This window comes from Equus przewalskii, chromosome 3, assembly GCF_037783145.1.
Source record: "Equus przewalskii isolate Varuska chromosome 3, EquPr2, whole genome shotgun sequence".
Taxonomy (NCBI): Eukaryota; Metazoa; Chordata; class Mammalia; order Perissodactyla; family Equidae; genus Equus; species Equus przewalskii.
In genome coordinates, this window is record NC_091833.1 from 65,367,940 (window position 1) to 65,392,405 (window position 24,466).

General features: G+C 36.1%; 1 pseudogene; it reads right to left on the reverse strand.

Moving 5' to 3' along the window:
• Positions 1-297: 297 nt before the first annotated feature.
• LOC103565313 (UDP-glucuronosyltransferase 2B17-like) lies at positions 298-24,466 on the reverse strand (annotated as a pseudogene).

Sequence of the window (24,466 nt, forward strand, 5' to 3'; positions counted from 1 at the left end):
GCCATGTCCTTAGGTAAAAAGCGATGCTGATACTGAGGCTGAGGCACAGTAAAAATCAAGCAGCATCAGTGGGCTCCCAAAAGGAAATGAAAGGATGAGTCTTTCTACACAATTCTAATTGTTGAATCATTTCTTCAGCAAAAGATAAAGCTACACATTTCTGTACCCACATGAAGTGAAAATACTCTGAATATTTGTAAAATATTACTGGTACTGTGAGTAGACACCTTATGTTCTTGTTTCCGTGCACAAAGTTAGAAACACAGTTAGGCTCAATAAATTTTTTTTGGTATAAATTGTGAATTAGAACTGTAAATTTCAATATAAACCCAGATAGGTTTATTTGATTTTTGTTTCCCCCCGTTTTCTTTCTCTTAGCATGAAATATTTCTAACTCTTAAATGTGTATTAAATCCATTGAAAACAAATTTCCAGACAAGCTAAATTTTGAAGTCATTTGGATATACGAGGAAGGGACCTTTACATCACAACTTCTTGCTGGAATAAACTGGAAGCATACCAGCTTTAGGTCAAGGATACAGCTTGGCCCTTTTTTTCTTCTTTGCTGTTTTAGTAAACTTCTAGCAACAAAACAGACAGCCTTTTGAGATGACAAATATAGCAGTTGCCACACAGGCCAGCAGGAACCCAATCACATCCAAAGAGTGGTGCTGGAAATAGGTGAGGTCATGGGCTGCAACCCGAAGATGTTTGGCTCCTTTGTGGCGCATGACAAACTCGATCCAGAAGACTGCTCGATCTAGAGGCTTCACTGGCTGATCATGGTGAATTCTTGATAATTTCATAGCATTCTCTTTATATCTAAAGGAGAAACACAAAGATAGCAACATTGAAAGGAAGTTTGTTTGTCTAAGCATACCAATCCCATTAAAGATTTTTGAAAAGTGTCGTACATATTATTCAAAATAAATGCTATAGGATTGCAGAAGTTAGTAAATCTTTATTTGGATCGCATAGAAAGTTTGGCTTTTAAATTGGAATTTTCCAATTGAAAAATATTTTAAAAAGTAAAAAAGGAAGGGCAGGTGAGAAAATTGTATCTTTTCTAGCAGAAAAAATGATACAAGCCATTCCAAGCGCTGTAAGGCAGAGGGCGGAAATGCAATTTTAGCATGATGCTTTTTTAATTTTTCAAGGAGACCAGTGTCTTGGAGGATGAAATGCCTCTTCACTAGTCCCTGTGTTTTTACTCTTCTACTTATACTGTCTATTTTCCATCGTGTAACCAGAATGATTCTTTTCAAACACATGTCAGCCTATTACACCTCCCTGCTCAGAATTTCAGCCTGGCTTCTCATCTCATTCTGAATAAACTCTAAATCTCTTCTTTGGACCTCAGGACCTCCATGGACAGAGCCCTGGCTCCCTCTTCTCCTATCACTTTGTCCCATGCACACTCTGTTGTAGACTCATTGGCCTTCTAGCTGTTCACTGAAGCTGCCCAAAGTTTTCCCACCCCAGTGCCTTTGCACTTTGTGTCCCCTCTGTCCCTCCGCTGGAGCACTCTTCCCTGCAACACCCCAAGCCTTGCTTCTCCCTTTCGAGGGAAGTCTTTGGCTCAGAGTTCCATCTCAGGGAGGTTTTTCCTGGCCACATGCTGACAGCACTCATGGGCATTTCTTCTATTGTTTTTTGCGAATTGTGCTTTCTACCATGTAGATATTTTTAAACATGTTATATATTCTAAAATAAACATTTAAGTATGAAACATATGAAAGCTGCACATTTCCTAAGTAAGCAGCTCCAAATTCAAAATTAGCTAGAAAATTATGACAAGGTAAAACACTAATCTAACTGCTCTCCAGATCATCAATTAGACAATCATAAGCTCCCGAGAATCACTTCCTCCTTGTGGGCACTTTCAGCCACTGCTATCTTCCCCAAATTAAACACTAGCATGATTTCTAATGTCCCAGAGTAGTTTTGCTCATGTATATACTGGAATCATATAGTGTCTACTCATTCGTGTCTGTCTTTTATGTAGCAATCATTGGTTAATTCCATTGTTGTATAGTATTCCTTTGAGTGACAATACCATAAATTATTTATTCATTCTTTGATCAACAGATATTTGGGCTGTTAACAGTTTTCTGGCTATTACGACTAATGCAGTTATAATTCTTGTATATGTCTTTTGGTTTGCATACTTATACTTTTTTCTTTTTAAAGATTTGTGCCTGAGCTAACATCTGTTGCCAATCTCTTTTTTTCCTTCTTTCTTCTTCTTCTCTCCAAAGGCCCCCAGTACATAGTTGTATATTCTAGTTGTAGGTCCTTCTGTTTGTGCTGTGTGACACACTGCCTCAGAATGGCTTGATGAGCAGTGCCATGTCTGTGCCCAGGATCCAAATTTGCAAAACCCTGGGCTGCCAAGGCAGAGCGCGCAAACTTAACCACTTGGCCTCGGGGCTGGCCCCTATACATTTTTGTTAGTCATATATCTAGGACTGGAATTGCTGAGAGAATAGTGCATGTATGTTTGGGTCTCATTGATATTACTAAACAGTTTTTTAAAGTTTTTTATTAATTCATCTTCCAACCAGTAGTACGCGAGAGTTCCTATTTCTCCACATCCTTGTCAAAGACTTGGTTGTATCAGTCTTTCTAAAGTTTAGCTCTTCTGATGAATTAATAGGAGGTTCTAATTTACATTTCCCTGAGGACTAATTAAGAGCATAAAGCTGTATATTTTTTGCCAGTGATATAATATTCATTGTAGGTTTCCTTTTAGATAATCATTATCAGATTAAGGAAGTTTCTTTCTAGTTTGCAAAAGGTTGGGTCTTTTTGAATATGATGAACAGATGTTGACTTTTATCAAAAATTTCTTTAACCATTGAAATGGTTATGATATTTTTCTCTTTCATGTTGACAATTTATTGTATTATATTGATTGATTTTTCAAACATTTCAGCAAACTTTCAATCCTGGAATAAACCTAAACCTAATTTGGTCACGATGTTTTATTCTTCTTTAAATGTACTCTATTTAGTGACCCAATATTTGATTTCAGAAAGGAATTTTTTTCAAATTTTCTTTTCCTGTAATGTCCTTGTCTTATTTTTATAGGCCTCAGAAAATGACTTGAAAAGTATTAAATATGTTTGACATTATCTAGAAGAGTTTACGTAAACTTGGTGATATTTCTTTCTTAAGTATTTGGAAGTATTCACAGGTGAAGGCATCTGGGCTAGGAGTTTCCTGTGTTGGAAGTTTTAACAAAGACTAAATTGAAAGTTTTAATAGCTTTAACAAACATTCAATTTCTTTTCTCTTTTTTTTGTCAGGAAGATTGGCTCTGAGCTAAAATCTGTTGCCAATTTTCCTAGTTTTTCTTTTTTTTGCTTAATGAAGATTATTGCTGAGCTAACTTCTGTGCCAATCTTCCTCTATTTTATGTAGGATGCTACCACAGGGTGGCTTGACAAGTGGTGCTAGGTCCATGCCCAGGATCGGAACCTGCAAACTATGGGCCACCAAACCAGAGTGCACAAACTTAACTACTATGCCACTGAACTGGCCCCTAGTTTCTTTAATGGATATGAGGCAAATCAAATTTTCAATTTGTCCTGGGGTGATTTTTTTGTACAATTGTGTTTTATAATATTTTGTTCATTATATAGAATTCTGTTCATATAGTTGCACCTAATACACTGTTAGGAGAAATTTTAATGTCCAATAGCTCTAGATTAATGTCATTTCTTTATTCTTGATATTGGTAATTTGTACCTGCTTTATTTCTTTGTTGATCTAAGTTGCCAGGATTTTATAAATTTTGTTGGTCTATTTAAAGAGCCAGGTTTTGGACTCATTGATCGTCCTCATTGTACATTTGTATTATATTGATTCATTTTCCTATTGTATTCATTTCTTCCCTATACATTGGTTTAATTTGCTGTTGTTTTCCTCAGATCTTGAAATAGAAGCTAAGATCATTGTTTATTAGACTTTTTACCTTTGGCATACATGTGAATTTTAAGGTCCAAAATTCCATTTGGGTATAACTTTTGTTGCATTCCACAAACCTTGATACCTTTAATTTTCCTGATCATTTTGTTAGATGTGTTAAAATTTCCATTATGCTTTTTTCATTGACTCTGAATTATTAGAATAAAATTGCTTAATTTCCAAAATTTAGATTAACAATTTTTTGATGATTTCTAACCAAATTCCACTGCGACCAGACAATTTACTTTGTATGAGTTCAGTCTTTTCAGATTTTCTGAGTCTTGCTTTATGGACAAACATATGGCCAATTCTGATATTTTATTACATATGCTTTTTTTTTTCTCCTGAGGAAGATTAGCCCTGAGCTAACATTTGCCAATCTTTCTCTTTTTTCTGAGGAAGGCTGGCCTTGAGCTAGCATCCATGCCCATCTTCCTCTCCTTTATATGTGGGATGCCTACCACAGCATGGCTTGCCACGTGGTGCCATGTCCACACTCAGGATCCGAACTGGTGAACCCCGGGCCACTGACGCAGAACGTGCACACTTAACCACTGCACCACCGGGCTGACCCCCACATATGCTTTTGAAAAATGTGTACTTCCAGTTTATCTATCTATCTATCTATCAATCAATCTATCTATCTATCATCTATCTATCTTACCTAGGGGTATGAAGTCATGGAGACTGACTAAGGAGTATAACCTTTCTTTTTGGTGTGATGAAAAAGTTCTAAAATTAGATTATAATGATGTAGGGAAGGTTTCATAACTCTGCAAACATAATGAATATACTTGAATTTTACAGTTTAAAGAGGACAACTTTATGTTAAGTAAATTTTATCTCCTTTTATAACGTATTAAAATAATTATATTAATAAAAAATTAGGGGAATATTTCTATAGTTTTAAAACTTTTAAGTAATTAATTGAAATATTTCCAGATATTTTTTCACATTCATCAGTTTTTCCTTCTGTGGATTCAGTCACATTTTTTTTTTAAAGATTGTATTTTTTTCCTTTTTCTCCCCAAAACCCCCAGTACATAGTTGTATATTCTTAGTTGTGGGTCCTTCTAGTTGTGCTATGTGGGATACCACCTCAGCATGGCCCGATGAGTGGTGCCATGTCCGTGCCCAGGATTTGAACCAGTGAAACTGTAGGCTGCTGCAGCAGAGCACTCAAACTTAACCATTCAGCCACAGGGTTGTCCCCCAGTCACATTTTTAAAAATGTGTGCCTCTTACAATAAGCTATATAACTTAAATTTTTTTTTGCTTAGAAAATTGTTGAACTAATTGGTTACTCATTAAATCTATAGAATTAAAATGAAATTTTGAAATAACTGACTGCTTGAATGTAAAAGTGAATTTTAGATTGGTTATGCCATTTTAATTATTTAAAATTAGCCTCTTAATAATAGGACATATATATATATTCACTACTGAAAAGAGAACCTATCTATAAATACTGCTTGGTTAAAAAAAAATGCTATACTCATGAAGGGTCATTAATGACAGTCTTCAATGCATTGAGCAAATCTGTACTTGACATTGTGTTCAAGTCCAATCTAACAGCTGCTCCCTTGGCCACCATGTGAGCAATGTTATCAGGTTGATCAACAAACATGGGGAGGCCACCATGGGAATCCAATGGTAAATGGCTTCATAGGTGCATTGCCACCACCGTGAGTGACAAAAGCTTTGGTTTTTGGATGATGTAAGAAAGAGATCAAAGAAAACAGTAAATTCTGAGTCCCACGGGTAAAAATAGAAATTGACAGTATAAGCCAGTAAAGAAGGCAGCATTTTCTGCACAGGATTACTATGCTCATGGGATCGTATAAACATTTGTGGATTTCCAAAGGAAGTCTGTCTAAGGAAAAGAGAAAAAGGGTTACATTGAAGGAGATGTTAGTGTAGAGTTGTTTGTCCCATAGGCAAGTGTGGAAGTGAATGAAGATTCAAAGAACTTTGTATTCAAAATCATGGCGGTGAAGAAACATTGTCTCAATTGTATAGAGAGGGATCCAATCTGAAAATGTGTGGAGAATCTCAGGAAGTGTTTGGACATAAAGGACAAATGATGAATGAGTTGAACACAAGGTGTTTTGTGTCCTATTGGGTGTACTTTATTTTGTAGGCAGTGTGAGTCACTGAAAGTCCATAGGAAAGGAGTAATGTTTTCTTATATTTTTTAGGAAATGCATTACAACATCAATGAGAAAGATAGACTGGAGTAGAAGAGCATGGAGCTGATAAGACCTATCAAGAAGCAATAGAAAATTTATGGTTGAGAGAGAATTAGCACATGATTGTTGAAGTTTTCAAAACCAAATGTTGCATTACACTGGTATTCCATTGTTTTTCTTGATATTTCCTCTCAGTAGGATTTTATTTGTTTGCCACAGTCTTACCAAGAAGATCATTCTGTGGGATCCAATTGAAGAGTTGAGTATTGCGTCCTAAGGTACCTGGTTTCTTTCCACTGAATCTCCAAACAACCTATTAAGATGAAGAAAATGCTCTACACCATGAGAAAGATCACATAAGCATAGAGTATTTTTGAAATTAAAATCTAGCAAGGAGTCTTTTCCAGCTCCCTCCCATTAACAAATTTGGATATTTTTGCCCGGAAATGTTAACATATGAGTGCTATCAAATAGTTTAAAAAATCAAAGTACCAAAAATCTGGGTACCTATTTATCAACTATCTTTCTGTAGAGTTTGCTACAAATTATTAGTTTATTATTCACTATTATTAGTTATAAAGAGCTGAGGGAAATTAGTTTGTAAATGACATTTTAACATTAAAAGCTTTAAGGAATAACTCAGGACTTTAGTGTAAACACAACATTAACTGCAATTTCTGCAATTTTATTTCAAGTGACTATCTCATATAAGAAACTTGTGGTTTTAATCTAGGAAAGGCTTTGCTTGCTTAGCATTTTCTGAGCAGAATACATGAGGATTTGCTTATGTTCACTTTCTCCATAAAGCATTTTGATGGAAAGTTATACCTTTCTATTTTATATCGTCAGCAATATCATACTTCATTCTACTTAGGACAGAGGGTTAAAGTCCCTTCTTCTATAGAGGGAATATCAAATAATTTAGATTACGTATTGCAAGAACATTGCTTGCTATAATCTTTGAAGTAGGAATCTTCCAAGGCCTTATTTCAGTTTTTTCCCCCAGAAAGGGATTAACAATGGACTTATCCATCCATAGTTTTACATATTTTTTTTTTTACAAAAGTAGGAACTGCAGAATTAATAATAGGACAAGGGATAAAATTTTTTTAAAAGGTCTTTAATTTTCATTGACCATAATAAGCTAAAATAGGCAAATTAGCAGCTTATGATGTTAAGAGATCTACTTGCATTTTATAAAATAGAAAACACTAATTTAGAATGCCTCATGTATCAAAGATGCTGCAACCAGACATAGTGACTGATACTGAAATTCTCACTTCTAAGTGAGATGAAATCCCAAGGAATCCTAGGTTAGTGGGGCAACTTTTTAAAAGAATAGCAGGTGGCTGTCTATTACCTGTCATGGCAGTCAGCCTGATCTCAGGCTCTCTGCGATAAAAATATTGTGGATTGTTAGGGGCCAGTTTAGATCATGCCTGAAGGTGGAAAGTAGTCCACAACTAGTGAGAGAGCTCAGATGGATCTTGTAGTTTCATTAAAATAACTATAGGATTTTACAGGAGGGAGCACTTCTGGATTTATCTCTATGTTAAACCTGACTGCGCATGCTTTCCCAGTTTTTGCCTCTCTCTTTCCCCCCACCTTTGAGAAAGCAGTTGATCATCCAGTTTGTCAGAACAGTATTTGGATTAGACCAAGTTTTTAATGGGCTGGAATAAGAGGACTTAAAGTCAGAGCCCGTGTCCCTTCCTTCCTATTGCCCTTTCTGCTTTAACAGGAGACAAAGCCTGGCCCTCTGGGCCTGCTCTTTAATCTATCCCCACTATTCAATGCCAAGGGGAATCAGGAGGGCCAGGCTTCTCTCTTGTTCTTTCACATAAGGTTAGTTTTAAGATATATACTGTATTTATCTTAGGAGAAGGGGGAGCAGGAACAGGAGGAAGGGTCTGAATCTTTATTCTCCAACTCAACCTTTTAGAAAATTCTACTTTGACTATTGAGTGTTTATGCAGCTACCAATTGAATTATGATTTGATGCCTCTCTGATGCTCATAACTTCATAATCTCTGAGGAGATGTTTTTGGAGAAGCTTTGATTTGTGGGGTAAAATTTGGGCATTCTTGCTGTGTTACCGGCATACTATTATCATAATAGGAGCAAAACCTTACACAGAGTCTCTAATATATAAATATCTCAGAGAGCATAATGAAACTTAAAGTGGAATATTTAAGCAAATGTGTCCTCTCTGCACTATTTTAGAATTTGACTTCAAATAAAAACAGAGATACAAGTTCATTTTGATCTAATTGCATTATGAAATTTTTACTCCTTTCTAGTAACCATTTTAATGAACCCACTCTACAGATTGTAAAGAGACTTACTCAAGTACTTGTTCAGCATAAATGCAACTTATCAGACCTTCTGTGGAATCTGAGCAAGGGCCGATGCAATCACGTTAGCCTTTTCTTCTGGAAGGTTTTGGACCATTGACCATAAACTAAATGCTACAATGCCGTCTTCTCCAGAGCTCTGCACAAACTCTTCAATTTCCTGAAAAGAGATAGTTCATGGTAATATGAAAGGGCATCAGTGCAGAGAGATTTTTTTATTTCATTTGTTCTTTTTTTTAGTTTGCTTGAAGGAAATGAATACATACATTCCTAAACAGAGTAGAATTCTTAGAATAGTCTCATCTTCTAACATGCTAAACCATTAAATCCTTTTAGAAGGAGATGTGTGATATGAAATCCAATTTCTTTCCCAAATGTATATCACTGATTTCTAGGCAAATATGGTTCTTTTTTTTATCAATTCCCAGCAAGTGATTACAATACAGAGGAAGTGTCCTTTGAGAACCTTTCCCACTATGGCAACATAGGTTTAATTTTCTTATGTGAGTACTAAAAACCATATAATTTCTATTCCATGCATTAAACGTCACCAGGGCGAGACATTTTTTTTCTAATTCTGTGTCAAACGTTACTGAGACCTAGCAACAGTATCTTGGTTATTTGCCCCAGGATTACATGATTGTGCCCAACTAAATTAGTTTACTCATTAAAACACATAGCTTGCTTACCAAGATAAGAATCAACACCTCACCTACCTTTGTCCAGCAATCCAAAGTTACATCATAAACTTTGCTCACTTACAACCAACTGCTTACTTTACAAAGCCGTCCATGTATCACCAACCCAGGCCCCAACACCTCGGAATTATCTTGACTTCCTTTTTCTGGAACAATAATAAAACCCAGTCTGGAAGGTGTTGTTTCCCCTTCCTGTAATAAGTCAAATAAATCTAGCTTCGATTGATCAACAGTTTTGTTTTGTTTTTGGTGTTCTTTGAGGAAGCAACAGATGACTAAAGAATTCAAAGAATCTAAATTCCTATCAGAATTCCTTGAATAAAGTGAAAGACCATTTGCAACTAGACTTCATGAATTTGTATGTCATTCTATGTCCAATATATTTGTTACTGAATTGCTACACTTTTCATCTTGGCAGTTTTTCAGGAAGTCTCTTTTGGTGTAGGCTTTCCTGATGATGAAGGCTACATGTAATGTGGCCTGATTATGCGGTTATATATGCTTGCTTTGGTATAAGAAGGAAAGTGCTTTTGTTAAGTCAGCTTTACGTACATAAATAAGACCTTCAATTTATTAGCCACAAAGTTTCCTGGAGTTTCAGATTCCCACTACATAACGGATCCCTAAATTTGAGCCTCCGCTAAGACTCTGATCTATTAATTGTTTTTCTGGTGATATTTCATTAACTGACTGGAAGATTTATGTATTTATGAAATAATTTTCCCTTTCATAAAGTCTCATATCCTTTTTTTTCTGGCACATGCTCTGCTAATATTGGGTGTGTTGTACTAATTTCATCTCATATTAAGGAAATAGCTTTCCAAAACTTCCTGCAGTTTGTTTCTTCCAATTTTCATTCAAAGTCCTAATGAAAGTGCAATGACATGCATTAACATTATTTTTATATAGAGTTCTTCAGCCTGGGTACAAGTTTGTGTCTATCTTATCCTGGCCCAGATATTTCAAGGGAACTAAAGACATGACTGCTAATGAATGTGACCAATTTTGCTTGTAAACTATTTATTTCATGGGTTTTTACTCCTTGAGAGTGTGATTTAATGGGTAACATATTTAATCAGTGTGTATATGAACTAATTGAGATCCATGTCGCAAAATGATTGAAAACCATCATTTATATTTCTAAATCTGTGGCATGTTGTACAGGTTAATATTAAATCAGGCATTTCCTCTCTAATATCTTACTTAATATATTTGTTTTCAAGCCATCTTGTGAGATTAGGCCATTTAAAACTTTGAAATAGAATTATATCTAATCCAGTTTATACTCCACTGAATGATTTTTAATGCCCACTATAGCTAATTCCAGAGAAAGGCTGATTTCAACAAACTGTTATCATGGTACAATGATCTCTGCTCTGTTTTGTGATATGAAGTTATTTGATCTCATGTATGATGAGATCAAATGCTAGAAAGCATTCAGAAATATCTTTGGAAATGATTTCAGGGGTTTGCCAGTATACACTCATATATATACATATACATATCTCAGAAGGAGTCCCTCCAGTCTAGATACTGGTGAGGTTGTGTAAAGTTTCAAATAGATTTTAACAGTTTCATCTGCTCACTTTGTTTTCTAAAATGAATTTCTTCAGTTAAAAGAGTCACTAGTAAAACTGAAATCACAATGGTTAATATCTATTAAGTACTATATTCCTGGCACTGTGTAAGGGCTTTACATATTTAGTTGATTCTTATTATTCTAGGCAGTTTTGTTTTATGAAGTTGCTGCAAACATGTTATTAGCAAATACTGAATCATTGCCATCAGTGAACACAAGGTTAGTTTCCTGCAAGCTTCTTGTTACAACATTTTTACCATCTGATCAACTCACAGCCTTCTTTCATGTGTGTTTCTGATTAAAGGCACCATATTTAATATATATTGTTTGATCTCATCAAGATGGTGATGTAGGTGGACTCTGAACTCACCTCCTCCCATGAACAGAACCAGGTTCAACTATTCTTGGAAAAATTACCCTTGAGAGGGAACTGAAAACTGGATAAAAAGAACCCCCACCACAAGGGACAGTCCTGACTGAGGCAGAAGATGCAGAAAAATCCTTCTGGAAAGAAAAAAGCCACCTTTGTGAGCCACAGAGCTTGACTGCCAGGTGAGAGCAACCTTAAGGTAGGAAGCCTTCCCTGGAGGAGCAGGGACCAGAGCAAGTGTGTGTTAACACTATAAGCATACTTCAGACCCAGCACAACAGAGACAAGTGTCATAATACCTGGCTTTACTGGTTATTAACTACAATGAGGAATACCTCCAGAAAAGCTATCTGACAAAAGTAGAAAAACTTAGCTAATAAAGGGCCCATGCACTAACTTACCCTTCTCAGAAAGCAGCCTAAAAACATCAGAAAGAAAGGTGGACAGTCCTTTGGTGAAAAGGGACTCACCCAACAGTTTCGGGCACATCTCAGTGAGAAATGAAACCTCTCGGGAGGCAGAGACATTGGTGGCAGCCATTGTTGTGACTTTGTACAGGCATACTGACACAAATGCTGACAGATGCCATTGGCGTTCTTCCCCTGGCCTCTTAGCCCAGGGATCTGCCACACTCACTAAGGCACCGATTTCATCCAGCTCTGCCAGGGCAGGCAGCCTGCCATAGGGACTGGGACTACCCAACAGCAAGCCCTCAGGCTATTTGTCAGCCTGCATAGATTGGGTGCCTGGATCCTCTGCAGGCAGGTATGTCTGCCTCTCTGGGGCAGGGCCTGTGCGAGGAGCAGGCAAAGTGTGGGGCCTCTGCAGTGGGGTGACTGGCTATGCTTCAAGGGGTCGGGAAGTGTACATGGGACAGGACTGTGCTGAAGGTGTGTGTGAACCTATGAGGGGGTTGGTGCTTATCAGTAGCAAACGACCTCTGCTTCACAAACAGCCACAAAGGGGATTGAAACCACATGCTAAAGCCTGAAACAATTGGGTTCTTCCATGTCTGGGCCAAGCCCCAATCAGCTGCAATCCTAAGAGAGCTGACAAGAGCCTTGCAGGTCTAAGGCCTATAGCAATTGTATGTCCCATTGTCTAGCAAGCAGCAACACTGGGTGCCTACTCACTTAAAATGAAAAAATGTAACAGGAATGTGCTATTAGACCTTTTAGCCAATAGTGCTGTGGCTCCCCAGCCCTATTTACAAACTGTCAAACAGTGCAGGAAATCCTAGACTCTCTGCATACTTGCAGTGAGAGCAAACTTTCTGCAGCAGAAGGACACACATAGCCCACACAGGGGTCACTCATGGAGCATTTTACTGGTGATGAGAGGGAAGCACACTGCTGGGCCTCAAAAAGTGTTTCTGACATAAGGCCACATCTCTAAATCAAGAGACATAGCTGACCCATCTAACACATAGATATAAGCATAGAGAAACAGGAAAAACGAGGAGGCAAAGGAACACATTTCGAGCAAGAAACCAGGACAAAACTCCAGAAAAAGAACTCAATGAAGCACAAATAGGCAATCTACTTGACAAAGAGTTCAAACAAAAACTCATAAGGGTGCTCACTGATCTTGGGAGAAGACTGGATGAACACAGCGACAACATCAACAAAGAAGTGGAAAATGTAGAAAAGAACCAATCAGAAATGAAGAATACATCACTAGAGGGACTCAATAGCAGAGTAGATAATACAGAAGAACAGATCAGCAAGCCAGATGAAAGACTACAGGAAATCACCCAAGCTGAAAAGATAAAAGAAAAACGAATTAGAAAGAACAAGAACAGTCTAAGGGAAATCTGGGACAATATCAAGCACACTAACATTTGTAATATAGGTGTCCAGGAGGATAAGAGAGAAAAAGGGGCAGAGAATATATCTGAAGAAATAATAGCTGAAAATTTTCTTACCCTAAGGAAGGAAACAGACATCCAAGCCCAGGAAGCACAGAGAGCACCAAACAAGATAAACTCAAAATGCCCACACCAAGACACATTATAATTAAGATGTCCAAAATTAAAGATAAAGAAAGAATCCTAAAAGCTGCAAGAGAAAGGCAACAAGTGACATACAAAGGAAACCCCATGAGACTATCAGCTGGCTTCTCAGCAGAAACTCTACAGCCTAGAAGAGAGTGGCATGATATACTTAAAGTGCTGAAAGGAAAAAAACTTACAGACAAGAATACTCTACCCGGAAAAGCTTATCATTCAGAATGGAAGGAGAGATAAAGAGTTTCCCAGACAAGCAAAAATTAAAGGAGCTTATCACCAAGAAACCAGGTCTACTAGAAATACTAAAAGTATTTAAGTGGGAGAGAGAAGACCAAAAATAGATATGATTTCAAAACACAAAATGTAGGAGGAGAGTGTGAAAGAATAAGACGTTTAGCAAGAGGTCAAACTAAAGAGACTATCAACTCGTAATAGATTGCTATATACATAGAATATTCTATCTGGACCTCATAGTAATCACAAACAAGAATCTATACTAAATACTCAAATGAGTAAGAGAAAGGAAATCAAACGTTTTAATAAAGAAAGCCATCAAAACACAAGGGAAGAGAGCAAGAGAAGAAGAAAGGAAAAGAGAAGAACTACTAAAATAGCCAGAAAAAAAGTAACAAAATGGCATTAAATGCATATTTATCAATAGCTACCTTAAATGTCAATAGATTTCGTGCTCCAATCAAAAGGCATACAGTGGCCAACTGGTCAAAAGCAAGACCTATATATGTGCTGCATACAAGAGACACACTTCAGACCAAAGACATTGACAACCTAAAAGTGAAGGGATGGAAAAAAGATACTCAATGCAAATGGCAAAGAAAAGACAGTTGAGGTAGCAGTACTTATATCAGACAAAAAGACTTTGAAATAAAAACTGAAACAAGAGGTAAAGAAGGGCATTACATAATGATAAAAGGAACATCCAAGAAGAGGACTTAACAATTGTAAATATCTATGCACCCAACATAGGAAAACCTAAATATGTAAAGAAAATATTAACAGACATAAAAAGAGAAATAGACAGTAACAAAATAAGAGTAGGGGACTTTAACACTCTACTTACCTGAATGGATAGGTCATCCTAACAGAAGTTCAATAAGGAAACATTGGCCTTAAATGATACATTTGACCAGAAGGATTTAGTAGATGTATATAGAACATTCCATGTAAAAACCAGAGAATACACATTATTTTCAATTGCACATGTAGCATTCTCCCGGATCAATCAAATATTAGGCCACAAAATAAGTCTCAAAAAATTTAAGGAGACTGAGATAATATCAAGCATCTTTTCTGACCACAAAACTATGAAACTAGAAATCTACTAGAGGAAGAAAATCAGAAAAGCCAAAAATATATGGAAAGTAAACAAAATGCTACTGAACAATTATTGGGTCAATGAAGAAATCAAAGAGAAATCAAAAAATACCTGGAGACAAATGAAAATAAAAATATGACATGGCAAAATCTATGTGTATGGAAAAAGCAGTTCTAAGAGGGAAGTTTATAGCAATTCAAGTTTACCTCAACAACAAGAAGAATCCCAAATGAACAATCTAAGAGTGCACTTAAAGGAACTGAAAAAAGAAGAACAAACAAAGCCCAAAATCAGCATAAGGAAGGAAATAATGAAAAGCAGAGCAGAAATTAATGAAAAGCAGAGCAGAAATAAATGAAAATAAGACTGAAAAATCAATAGAAAAAATCAAAGAAACCAAGAGCTGGTTCTTTGAAAACATAAACTAAACATTACTGCCAAACCCTTAGCTAGACTCACCAAGAACAAAAGTGAGAAACCTCAAATAAATAAAATCAGAAATGGAAAAGGAGAAATTACAATGGACACCTTAGAAATACAAACGACTATAAGAGAATACTAGGAAAAGCTATACGTCAACAAACTGGATAATCTAGAAGAAATGGATAAATTCTTAGAATCACACAACCTTCCAAAACTGGATCAAGAAGAAGTGTAGAACTTGAATAGACCGATGACCAGCAGGAAGATAGAAACAGTAATCCAAAACCTCTGAAAAAGTAAAAGTCCAGGACCAGATGGCTTCCCTGGTGAATTCTAGGAAACATTCAAAGAAGACTTAATACCTATCCTTCTCAAACTATTCCAAAAAATTGAAGAGGAGGAGAGGCTTCCTAACTCTTCTACGAAGCCAACATTATCCTGATACCAAAACCAGACAAAAACAACAGAAAAAGAGAAAATTACAGGCCAATATCACTGACAAACATTGATGCAAAAATTCTCAACAAAACAGTAGCAAATCGAATACAATAATACATTAAAAAGATCATATACTATGGTCAAGTGGGTTTTATTCCAGGGATGCAGAGATGGTTCAACATCCACAAATCAATCAATGTGATACATCACATTAACAAAATGAAGAATAAAATCACATGATCATCCCAATAGATGCAGAGAAAGCATTTGACAAGATACAGCATCCATTTATGATAAAAACTCTAAATAAAATGGGTATAGAAGGAAAATTTCTCAACATAATAAAATCTATATATGACAAACCAACAGTCAATATCATTCTCAATGCAGAAAAACTGAAAGCTATCCATATAAGAACAGGAAACAGACAAGGATACTCACTTTCACCACTTTTATTTAACATAGTATTGGAAGTACCAGACAGAGCAATCAGGCAAGGGAAAGAAAGAAAAGTGATCCAAATTGGAAAAGAAGTGAAACTATCACTATTTGAAGATAGGCTTGTATATGTTCAAAACCCTAAAGAGTCCACTAAAAAACTTAGAAATAATAAATGAATACAGTCATGTCACAGGATACAAAATCAACATACAAAAATTGGTTGCGTTTGTATACACTAACAATGAAGTAGCAGAAAGAGAAATTAAGAATACATTCCCATTTACAACTGCAACAAAAAGAATAAAATACCTAGGAATAGACTTAACCAAAGAGGTGAAAGATCTGTACACTGAAAACTATAAAACATTGTTGAAAGAAATTGAATAAGACACAAAGAAATGGAAAGGTGTTCCGTGCTCTTGGATTGGAAGAATTAACATAGCTAAAATGTCCATACTTCCTAAAGCAGTCTATAGGTTCAATGCACTCCCTAAAGTTATCTATAGATTCAATGCACTCTCTATCAAAATTCCAACAATGCTTTTCACAGAAATATAACAAAGAAACCTTCAACTTATATGGAACAACAGAATAGCCTGAATAGTCAAAGGAATCATAAGAAAAAAGAACAAAGCTTGGGTTATCACATTCCCTGATTTCAAAATATACTACAAAGCTATAGTAACCAAAACAGCATTGTACTGGCACAAAAACAGACACACAGATCAATGAAACAGAATCGAGAACCCCAAAATCAACCCACACATATATGGACAGCTAATTATCGACAAGGGAGCCAAGAGCATATGGTGGAGAAAGGAGAGTCTCTTCAATTAATGGTGTTGGGAAAACTGGCCAGCCACATGCAAAAGAATGAAAGTAGACCATTATCTTACTCCAGGCACAAAAATCAACTCAAAATGGATTACAGACTTTAATGTAAGATCTGAAACCATGAAACTTCTAGAAGAAAACATAGGCAATACACTTTTCAGCATTGGTCTTAGCAGCATTTTTTCGAATACCATGTCTGACCAGGCAAGGGAAACAATAGAAAAAATAAACAAATAGGACTACATCAAACTAAAAAGCTTGTGTGTAACAAAAGAAACCATCAATAAAATGAGAAAACTTAACAACTGGGAGAAGATATTTGCAAACCATCTATCACATAAGGGGTTAATATCCAAAATATACAAAGAACTCATACATCTCAAATTTAAAAAAACTAACCACTCAGTTAAAAAATAGGCAAAAGATTTGAACATAGATTTCCTCAAAGAGGGTATACAGATGGTCAACTGGTATATGGAAAGATGCTCAACATCATTAACTACCAGGGAAATGCAAATCAAAACTACAATGAGACATCACCTCACTCCAGTCAGAATGGCTATAATTAACAAGAAAGGAAACAATAGGTGTTGGAAAGGATGTGGAGAGAAGGGAACTCTCGTACACTGCTGTTGGGAGTGCAAACTGGTGCAGCCACACTGGAAAACAGTACAGAGTTGCCTCAGAAAATTAAGAATAGAGCTACCATATGATCCAGATATTCCACTGCTGGGTATTTATCCAAAGAACTTGAAAACACAAATGCATAAAGATACATGCACCCCTTTGTTCATCCCAGCATTATTCACAATAGAAAAGACTTGGAAGCAACCTAGATGCCCATCAAGGGACAAGTGGATAAAGAAGATGTGATATATATACACAATGGAATACTACTCAGCTATAAGAAATGATGAAATCTGCCCATTTGTGACAACATGGATGGACCCTGAGGGTATTATGCTGAGTGAAATAAGCCAGAGGGAGAAAGTCAAATACCTTATGATGTCACTCATATGTAGAAGATAAAAACAATGACAAGCAAACACATAGCAACAGAGATTGGACTAGTGGTTACCAGGGGGGAAGCGGGGAGGGAGGAGGGCAAGAGGTGATTAGGAACATGTGTGTGGTGATGGACTGTAATTAGTCTTTGAGTGGTGAACATGATGTAAACTACACAGAATTCAAAATATATTAGGATGTACACCTGAAATTTATATAATGTTATAAGCTAATAAAAACAAAAATAAACAAACTATAAGGAAATAATAAATTATATTCTTGACTCATTAGCATTGAGCTCATAGCCAACAACTATACTCATGGAAGTGAATGAAGCTTATGTAACAAACACGTTTATCCCCTAAGTCATGTCATTGTCATCTTTCTCCCTCTGAGGAACACCAGGAAGCCCTTCAGTATTATCCTTGGGGACCATTCTAAACAAAGCAATCACCAAAAAAAAGCACTATAATGCAAAAAATGTGACATTAAATACACTGGGAAAGGGACACTTGTTTACAGTATGAGAGCCTACAGCAAGACAGAGCATCACCTTGTGTGACCTCAACTGGGAACATACCTATAGGTGAATCGATTTTTTGCTGCTCTGTGCATATCCTTGAATGTTATGAAAGCACTGCAAGTACAGATTTTGGAGTTACAAATAAATTTTAGTGAGCAGGCAAATTTAAAAATACGTAATCTTCAAACAATAAAGAATGTTTTAAAATTTTGCATTTTCATACAATTCAGTGAGATAAGTAAGTAAAATCTTTTTTTTTCTTTTCCTCATTTTTTCTTTTACATCCATATTTTATAGGAAAAGTATTCCTGACAGGATCAGGACCTTTGTGTATTTGCTGACTACCGTAACGTCATGCATTAAAGCACCAGATCCCATAGCCTTGGAATACTGGCACATATTTTCACTTTGAATATAACATTATCATAATTTGATTCTTTTAATACCTGACTGCAGTTTACTTGAATACAATATGACAAGAGCTCCCACACCACCTCGATCTTACTCTTAATATGATTTATTGTTGATGTAAATAATTGTATATTATTGACTTTTATAGTTTTTCTGACCAACTAGCCTATAAGCTCCCCATGGGGGTAACTGTGTCTGTCTCATTCACTTCTTCTTCAGTGCATGGTATACAATTTGGCATCTAGTAGACATAGAATATTCATTTGTTGAAAAAATTATCCTTTCTTATGTATTGGACAGCAAAATAATGTTTTATAGTGTCCATATCCACATGATCATGCATGTCTCTCATCCTTGTAACAACTGTTATGTAACCTAGAATCTTCATTGATAATTAAACATGAAACACATAATATGTGAAAGAATGGCATGAAGAAATTTTATGTATTACCCCATGTCTTATCTATAAGACAACATCATCTGGATTGGGAAAGAAAAGCTCTTTTCAAGATAGCAAGTTTTACCTTAGGCAAGGGTTTGGCAGGTTTGCACTGTAGTCCTCCAACATATTCAAAATTAGGTAAGAGTGGACAAGGAAATTCAAAATCCCAATAGGTTTGGATTAGCCAAATATCAGTTTTCCCCATCAGTTCACACAATGCACTGGGTCTTCCTGAGAAAGAAAATAGAGAAGGAAAAATATGTATATATCGGTGAATTTGTATCCATTTTTTCTTAGAAAACATAGGAGTAAAGACTCAGGTTTCTGTAGGTCAAGATTTTCAAAATATGCCAGTGATTTAAAATTTGAACAAACATTTAAACAACAAAAAAAGTGGAAAGAAAACCATGTAAGTGACAGACTTAATAGTTAATATACTTTCACCTCTGCACCCTTTCTAAGTTCAAATATTCATTAAAGATTCATTTCTCTTTTATGTATTACAAATTCAAGGTAACTGATACATTGTATTTCTAAGTCGATATTTCCCTGTAGGTTGTTTAAGCATATATGATGAATATTAAGTTCTAAATGATCATCATCTCATTTTCCATCTTCATGGCATTAGGTTTGTATCTCTTTTATGATATTTGTGATAGTTTTACTGAATCCCATGCTTTAAACATGTTTTATTTTCTTTGCTAACTCATGATTCTCAGTCTCTGGGAAAGGTCCACGTGACAGGGTTTCACATGGGACAAGGGCTCAGCTAAGAATCCACTTTGCTGCTCATTGAAGTGAAGAAATCCCCAAGATTGCAGTAAGTTGGTTGAATAAGAAATGGTTTTCTAAATATCATAATGATCTTCCACATTAAATATGAATCTGCAGCGTGAGGATTTGCATCGTTCACGCTTGTCTCAATCTGGTCTCGTTTCACCAGAGAATAATCAGGTTACACATGGGAAGCTGTATATCCTTTAGGGGTATGGGGAAATGTAAGTAGAGAAACCCTGGTGGCTTAAGAGTTCTCTCTGATGACACAGATCACACTGGGAAACAAGTCTTCCTTTCCACAGCTTAAAGACTCTTTTTTCCTTGTATATTTTGCAGAAGAAAGCTTATTGCAGGACCAAAGTCCCAGACCATCTGTGATCAGGAAAGTGCATGATGAGTGAGATATGCTATGAAATGATGTCTTTCACTTGCATCTCCATGTCATTTATTTTTTATTTCTGAGGAAACTTGAAACATTCTTACATGGATAGATTATCACGATTTAACTTAAAGGGAAGGTTGCTTGACAACTATAGGGAAAGAATGGGACCTGAGTGCTGTCCCATCATTCAGTCTATCAAGTAATTTCCCCTACCTAATTTGAGTCTCCAGCCTACAGAAGAATTATAAATACTGGAAAACCTAAACTAAGTATGACCAAGCCCTGAATCGGTGGTCAGAGAGATTCAGGGGAAAAAAGTTGAAAATTCTCCCTTTTAAGTTTTATGACTTAGGGGCTGGCCTGGTGATGCAGCAGTTAAGTGCGCATGTTCTGCTTCATTGGCCCAGGGTTCACCAGTTCAGATCCAGGATGTGGACCTACCTACCACTTGGCAAGCCATGCTGTGGCAGGCATCCCACATATAAAGTAGAGGAAGATGGCATGGATGTTAGCTCAGGGCTAATCTTCCTCAAAAAAAATAAATAAATAAAAGATTATGACTTGGCCAAGGGATGTCCTTTGTCGGTTTCTATCCCTAAATAAATCAGCATTGTTGTCATGGGTGCCTGTTCAAGGAATGACATAAAAGTTCTGGAAAGCCAGGATGGAAAACTGACTTTGTTGTATAAGTTTATTTGCTTCAACCTTTTGTACCTGCATCCCCTTATTTACCTAAAATGTTCCCTGAGCTTCTTTGTGGCTTTGTATTATTTGCTTGGTCTTACAACCACGGACACATGAACCCACTCACACAATTGACCACCCAGCTTTCTATTTTGATTGTTTGCCATTTGATCCTTGTTTTCCTTCACATTACTGTGCATGCTCTGACTATGGAATCTCATCTAAGAGCTTATTTTCTATGACCTATGATTCCTGATTACTTTTTACCAGATTAATGTCAGAAACTTTGGTCTTTGGATTGTTTGTTTAGTCTTTTATTGTGAGCAAACCTTGCCTCCCTCCCACCTGACTCAACAACCAGCTTTCTACTTTGATTGTTTCCCATTCAATCCTTGTTTGCCTTTACAGTACTTTGCATACTCTTGCTGTGGGATCTCATTTAGGAGTTTATTTTCTGTGACCTATGATCCTTGATTAATTTTCAGTAGATTTGTATTTGAGATTTTGGATTTTGGCTTTATTCTCTAAGCCACTGCACCCTTATACAATATTTATATAGTCAAAGGTTAATGTTTTTGTGACTCAGATCTTTATTTCCCCTGTAATCTTAAATTAAACTTACATATCTTCTTATCTATTGATAATAATTATTACATTTATGTTAAGGATGGTTAAGTTCCATTTGAAAGGGATATGTTTTCTAAGTTTTCAGGTTTTACCATAGGGCCCAACAAAAAGCTACTTTATATATAGGATGAGGGAGCACCCCTGTTGGCAACACAAAGTTTGGCTAGTTGAAAGATACCTTCTGGCAATGAAATGCGTCTGTTAAAAATATCTCCCAAATCAAGAAAAACTAACTTTCTTGGTCTTCTGTATTGTAATATACTTGGTGCTTAGCACAGTATGTGGAGTTTTGAATTGAGACTCTCTGTTCTATCATTTAATGCAATATGCAAAGGAATTAGGCCCAGGGGACAGACGGCTGTGTTTTAATCCCATCCCCAACATTTTTTTCCACTGAGAATTTAGGTAACTTACCTGAACTTCTGTACTACAGTTTCCATTCTGTAAAATGAGGAGAATAATAGCACCTATGAAATGATTCCTATATGTATTGTCTATGACTTAATAAATATGAAGGACTTAGAAGATTTCCTGGAAGAGAGTAATTCTCAGTAAATGTTTACTGATTTCCTTCTCCCTCCTGGAGGCAAAAATCATAGCAAAAGCTCAGTAAATGTTTGTTATTGAATGAATGTGCTTACCAAATCATCTTTAGAAATATTTCAGATAGGAAAAATATACTAGACCCCTATAGTTTGCTTTATTTTTTAAATCAAGTGAAAGTATAACTGTAGATCAGAAAACAGACATGGATAATGCTAAAATAATCAAAAAAGTTTTAGGTTTACTTAGCAGATGATTTTTAATTCATTGAGAAGGGAGGCGTAATACTAGATAATGCTCAGGGATAGCTTATTCATAACTTAGCAGGGGCAGGCCCAGCAGCTCAGCTGTTAAGTTTGCACCTTCCACTTCTGCTGCCTGGGGTTCGGCGGTTCGGATCCTGGGTGTGGACTTGGCACCCACCGCTTGGCACGCCATGCTGCGGTAGGTGTCCCACATATAAAGCAGAGGAAAATGGGCACGGATGTTAGCTCAGGGCCAGTCTTCCTCAGCAAAAAGAGGATTGGCAGCAGATGTTAACTCAGGGCTAATCTTCCTAAAAAAAAAAGTAAAATGATGGAAAAAAGATAAAAAAAAATTCATAATTAAGCAATTTTCCTCTTAAGAGAGATATTAAATGATTAGACCAAAGAAACAGTTCAGGTGTAATAATAGAAAAATTGAAACTGGAAGAGAGATGTCAGAGACTTTGATTCTGAAAGCTGAAAGTTACCTTAGCTATGAGCTCATATAAATATGTAATTTCAAAGACAAGGAAACATAAATTTTTCACAAAGTAGGCATACGTTCTTATACACAAAGTAAACTTTTTACTAGAACCAGATTGGTAAAATATATTTACTCATGGCTGAACTTCTCCTGACTTTATAAATAAATTTAATAAGTTTCTTACTGTAGTATATTAAAAATGGCAACCTATTCTTCGTAACTTCCTCTATCAAGAGATTGAGGCTATTTCTCCATCCTTTGAATGTGGACTTGCCTCAAGACCTATTTTACCAATAGCAGGGGGCAAAAGTGACATTGCACGACTTCCAAAGCTAGTCCCAGAACATTCACTCAAACTTTTCTGGAATTCTGCTACCTGAAAAAGCACAAGCTTGCCTGTTCAAGGGGCCACAGGGAGGAGACAACTAAAGTGTTTGGCTCTTGGGCCAAGGAAGACCCAAAGAGAAACATTTACTGAGTCCAGCTCAAATTGCTGGTGCACAGGATCATGAACAAATAATATGGTTGCTGTTTTAGAATGATTGGTTATACAGCAATAAATAACAAAGACATGATTTATGAAGAACATAGCACATATGTAGCTTTTTAAATAAACAAGCTTTAAGAATATTAATATAGTTGATCAATGTCAAATAGAGTTGCAGCTCCAGTGTTATGGAATTCTAGAATAATTTGCACAAGTTCTTGAATGATTGATAAATTTTGACTGAGAAATTATCGTATATCCATTTTGACACTAAACCTAAGAAAATAGAAATTCTCTTTAATTATATATACGTATATATATATATATATGTATATACACACACACACACTCTAAAACACACAAGAAAGTAGGTTTCTTTCCACCTACCGTAGGGAAAATATAATAAATAAATCACCGACTTACCTAATACTTCACTGTAAAACTTACCCCTCTTCTTCTTGTTAAAAGTCTCAAATGCAAAGTTGAAATACAGAAAATGCAACATATTTGTTATCCTCTCCATAAATGTCATTTTGTTGCTAAGTTCTGATATGACAACAGGTACATAGGAAGGAGGTAATGTAAGCCCTCCACAGAGTTTTTCATATGTATCGTCAGTGGTAAATCAAAGAGTGTAGACCAAAAGTAAGTTAAGTAGTTCAGACAGCAGCTCACCACAGGGAGCAACGGCATCTCCAAGAACAACATCAAATTTGGATTTTTGCAGTTTCTTGTTCAAAACTAAATCCTCACAGAGCTTTTGAACAGTATCAGAATATTCATAATATGTTTTTTGCATCTTTGAATCATATGCCCACAATGTACACTTTGGTAACTCGTATGACCACAACTTGAGCCATTTCATAAAATGTGAATCAAGTTCATTCTTGGTAAAAGATATAGGATAAACTTCAAATTTAAGAGCAGATTGTTTGCTGAGATCCACAAGAATGGAAGCTGAAGATACCAGCACAGTCACTTCATGGCCCCTCTGAGCAAGTTTATCCAAGATTGTTGTTAAATAGATCCAATGACTGTATTCCATTGGCCACACAAGCACTTTTCCACAGAATCCACAGCTGAAATAACAATACAGTGCAAGAAGAGAAGCCCATTTCTTAGACATCCTGGTAAAATTTATTCCTTCTTTATAAACTTCTTGTAACTTTGATGTGGCTCTCATTTACTCGTGGGAAAGAATCAATTAAGTAGTTAAAATA